The sequence below is a fragment of the Etheostoma spectabile genome, chromosome 17 (genome assembly GCF_008692095.1).
Source record: "Etheostoma spectabile isolate EspeVRDwgs_2016 chromosome 17, UIUC_Espe_1.0, whole genome shotgun sequence".
In the NCBI taxonomy this organism is placed as follows: domain Eukaryota; kingdom Metazoa; phylum Chordata; class Actinopteri; order Perciformes; family Percidae; genus Etheostoma; species Etheostoma spectabile.
This window is the reverse complement of record NC_045749.1, coordinates 5,374,389-5,379,186: the sequence shown is the minus strand read 5'-3', so window position 1 is coordinate 5,379,186 and position 4,798 is coordinate 5,374,389. Positions and strand designations below refer to the sequence as shown.

At 41.6% G+C, this 4,798-nt stretch overlaps 1 protein-coding gene across 2 annotated transcripts in view; it reads left to right on the top strand.

Annotated features, from left to right (window-relative positions):
- The first annotated feature begins 1,144 nt into the window (after positions 1-1,144).
- Positions 1,145-4,798, top strand: part of slc8a1b (solute carrier family 8 member 1b) — a 140,455-nt gene continuing 136,801 nt past the window's right edge. For both annotated transcript variants that reach the window (XM_032541004.1, XM_032541005.1), the window contains exon 1: positions 1,145-1,648. The gene's annotated coding sequence lies outside the window, so the exon portion shown is untranslated. The remainder of the gene's footprint in view (positions 1,649-4,798) is intronic.

Sequence of the window (4,798 nt, the reverse complement as noted above, 5' to 3'; positions counted from 1 at the left end):
TTTGTCCTTTTGATATTTTAGTTACAAAGAAAACTAAAAGAATACCAATACAACACACACAACACACAGACAGTACGTTAGAGGTTAGAGAAAAAAAAAGGATAAATACATAATACATACGTCGTACACACACGCCTGTCTCTTTCTTACAATGTCAACTATCTGGATTTCCTACTCATGTTTTAAATATACACTACCAACTATTTGACCATCAGCACTCAGCAAGCTGCCCTTTACTCTACCAGGTGGGTTTCACTATCTCAATTTCAGTCAGTTGCTAGTCCAAGGTATCAGGTTCAGTTCAGTACAAAACAATATGCTACCACTGCCCATATGGTTATTGGATGAGCCGCCTATTCATACTGAGTTATCAGATTGGGATTGTTTTTGTGACTTTTGCAGTCTTTTAATTGTTTTTTCACGAGTAATGAAGGCTACTGTAAATCCCAGCTGAGTTGACAATGTCACTCTCAATCACCAGTGAAGAGCACTGCGCTGCTATATACAGTACATACAGTATATACATACGTATACATATACGTATGTATATACAGTACATATATACAAATATACAGTATGTGTATATATATACTGTATATATACAAATACTGTAAATATATATACATATACACATATACAGTATATACATGCCTACCTACCTGCCTTTTACAAGGTCTAACCAGGTGGTTATGTCTGGATCAAGATTTTATTGGCACCTGCCAGTCAATCAGCATGGGGGAGAGAGATCAAATAAATCAGACACAGGGTGCAGGATGTGACATGTTTCTGCACCCACTATTTTCAATGGGGCATTGATATTAACCCAAAAGAAGTATGGGAATAAGAATTAAAGAGAGAGAGAGAGAGAGAGTGTGTGTGTGTGTGTGTGTGTGTGTGTGTGTGTGTGTGTGTGTGTGTGTGTGTGTGTGTGTGTGTGTGTGTGTGTGTGTGTGTGTGTGTGTGTGTGTGTGTGTGTGTGTGTGGCAAGATATATGTGAATAGACACACAACGGCAGAAGTGAGAGAAACACACAGAGGAGAGAGATAGGGAAGGAGGAGGGCGCTCTGATCCTCGTCGGTGTGTGAGGGGAACATAGAAAGTAGAGACCTGCACATACACAGACACTCTTGCTTTCACACACGAACACACACACACACACACACTCTCTCTCTCACTCTCTTTTCGTCTTTCCTACTCTCTCGCTCTCTCTCTCGCGCGCTGCATGGAGCGAGAGGGGGGATTGGAAAGGAAGAATGAGGAAGAAGTCCGCCTTGCTGCGCGCCTCGTCCCAACAAATGCGGGTTTGCTGATGAAGCGCCGCGCCGGTTATCCGATCGTACAGGTCGCGCTGCATGGAAACGAGGAGTAGGCAACATCAGAAAACAACAGCAACAGATAAAAATCTGTCAGTGCATGGGAATCCGGACACCTCTCCCTTTCTCTTTTGCGTCTCAGTCGGTGGATACGCCGCTTTGGCTGGCGTATAAGAGCTCCCTGCGTCTCCATTTCCATTCCCCACTACTGGCTTACCTCTACTAGCCTACCACTACTACCACTCCTCCTCTTACTCATTGTACTGCTAGTCTCGCTTTTTTAGGCTACTACTGACTGTCTCCTCCGTATTGTGGACTCTCTCTGGATAAAAAGGTAGGGTATTCTGTAGTTTGGTACGTTTTCAGCGGGGAAAATGATGTTAATGATGTTGATTGCTGGGGGTCTTTGCCTCTATTTCGCCGCATTGTCTGGCGAAAGCAAGTTTTTGCAGGGAGGGAGTTGGAGTGAATGGGATGCAAAAGGGGACAGTGTCGCCTTATGGAGCCCCGATTGGAGAGTTGAAAGCACCATGCGTCGGAAGGGTTTGGATGCGATGTGGAGACGATGTTTCCTCACCTCATCCTCCCGCACCACGCTTTCCACACTGCGCTTCTCCACCTCAGTGATTCGGAGATGTATAGAGAAGGGACACAAATCACAGGGTGCGGTGCAAGGTGTTAACAGTTTGTTTTTCCTTAAAATGAGCAACCGGTTTAGGATCCGGAGCCTTCTTCCATTCGATTCGTTTTTTTTTTTTCTTTTGCCCTTCACCCCCACCCACTTTCCCTGTTCTCTTCTCCCTGTCTCGCATGTTTAAATCGGACCGCCTGCCTCGCTTTTTTCTAGAGGAATAATAATTACGGATGCAGGGCACGTTCAGATATCCACGCTTGTACCCTTTTATTGGCTTTCATTGTGGAAGTTGGGTGAGAAACATGCGCAGTCTAGGTTAAATGTACCCATAGAGATAGTAATCCTCACAGAGGATACAAAGCGCATTGAGAGACACGTTTGCGCAAGTCTGGACGTTCTCCATCCTTTTGCGCCAAATAGTGCAGAGCTGTTAGGGGTGATGGAGTGCCTTTGCACATCAGTGCCGAGCAGGGTGTGGAGAAATCTGAGCCCAGACCCTGAAGATGAGTTGGAATGGGTTTCATTCAGCATTGTTTCTGAATTAAAACTGAATCAGTTGGATTTTCAGGCTTAAATCAGAGGACAGTTATTGTACTTTCTGCCTGCTGTGTTGTAAGGGAAATGAAAGTATAGAAAATCTTCACACATCAGTGAACTGTTCCTTTCAACCTGGCACATATAATATTAGAGGAGGCAGCAGACAGTTGCTTTCATTCTCCTGATGTGACACTACAAACGCTTCGTCTTGGGAGGAGTGCTTGGCACATCAGGCAGTTACCATCAAGGCTTTCCAGGCAATCTTTTTCCAGCTGACTTCAGTCGCCTTTATAGGCATAACACAGAGGAACTACTTATCCACTGTGGATGGTATGAAATATTTATTTACGACAATGAAAAACTGAAACACAGCCAGAGGTCTTTACTGCCGTATTTACCATCCCGCAATGGTGCAGTTGGTTATTGATGGTATATAACATCTTGTGGTGATGCAGTGGTAAGGCACCATTCTACGCATCCCAATAAAACCGTTCAGATTAACATAAGTGATGTATTTTACCACCCTTCTTTCAATAGTGATGCAAGATTCAGGCCGTATCTCAGCGGGTCTGGGATCGATCAATGATTAAGCCTGGTTGAGGGAGACTATACCACACACACACACACACACACACACACACACACACACACACACACTGTAAAAACCCCTGGCCCACAGGACACCACAGTATAGTATAGTATACAGTAGGTCTATTATCCTTGCCATCAATATGCTACAGAAACTTCAATTACAGATTTTTTACGTTTTCATCACAACATCAAGATTGTTGCAAGGCCAGTATAGTTAAATTTAGGCTTTTTCTGCCTGGGTTGTTATGGGGTTATGTTAAAAGCTTTAGGTTTAATATAAGACACTGTTGAATCCATATCCCAACTATTTATACATTGTGATTTTAAATAGCATTTATTTTTGCAGAGTAAGACGGAACATTTCAATATTCATAACATAAAGCTGAAACAAATATCCCCCCAAAAAGGTGTTTTAAATGTACCTATCCATAAATACTTTGTTTTTTCAAGAACACACCCAGTTTAAACTGATTTTATGTTTTCAAACACCAGCAGGTTGTTCTGCTTCTTTCTAGGAAAGTGACCCTGTTCACTTGTTTACAGTAAACCGGGTTATTTAGCAAGAACAGGTCAGCTAATGCTTCTGCTTATATAAATAGAAGTGAAAAAATGGGACACAATGCAAAGGAGCTGCTGATGTTGCTGCTGATCAGCCATGTCCTTAAAGTTAATGCAGCGTTTTAATACAGTTTTAACCAGGGTTTTTAATTGTTACATTTTTACAAATACATTTGTAAGTTTTTTTCCGTATTTAAAAGAAATACAGATAGGCTACATTCCTACAATTTGTTAAAGTAAAAACTGTAATGAGCCGTAAGTAGAATGTATAGTGAAGGCAGATATTACGTTTGATACTGTGACCTTCATCATATATGGCTAATAACCTAATAGGTAGGCACCAGTGTCAAACCCTAAGAAAAGGTTTATCTATTAGAAATCAATTTTCAGATTTATTGGTTCTTTGCCAACTTACCATTCAGTTTAGGTCACTTGTACTTATGCTGATTGGTTGATATGTACAACCTCACAGTCTTTTGCAAGTGCTGTTAAAGGTATCACTCACATCACAGTAACGCAAATAAATCATTGTCATGTTAATCTCCGTAAAAGCATTGTAAACAAACCAGCCAGTCACAGGGAAGATTGGATGCCTTTATTGGCCAGTAATGTATTTGATGCTGCACACTATAATGGGATAAGATTTGGTGGCAGAAACGTGAGACCATTATAGCACAAAGCCTGGAGGGCTCTGTTCTAATAGGGTACTGTAACAAAGCAAAAGTTCAATCTGTAAGTGTCATGTTTTTAAATCCTGATACAGAGCCATTGGTAACTTTTCCTCTATGATAGAAAGGAACTGCTTTTATAGGAAATATGGGGCTAATTCTGGAAAACCGCAGCAGTAGAGTAATATACTTGGAATGAGGCAGAGGCTACCAGTTTTCTCCACCATGGCTCAAATAGTTCTGTTGTGTCCTTGCAGTCAGGGGTTGTACAGAGTAGGCACAACCCCTAGCAACTACTGTAATGGCTCAGTGATAAAATAAACATGAATCTAAACAAGGTCACATGTGACGCATAGATTGTGTAGCATAGTGGGATGAAAAGCATGAAAACAGACTAGTCAAGTCAAATCTACAGTATTTAGCATACAAATGGGTTTGCACTTCTCTCTTTAAACCCCAAACGCTTGTAGTTTGCCGATAGATTAAAAAAAAAAAA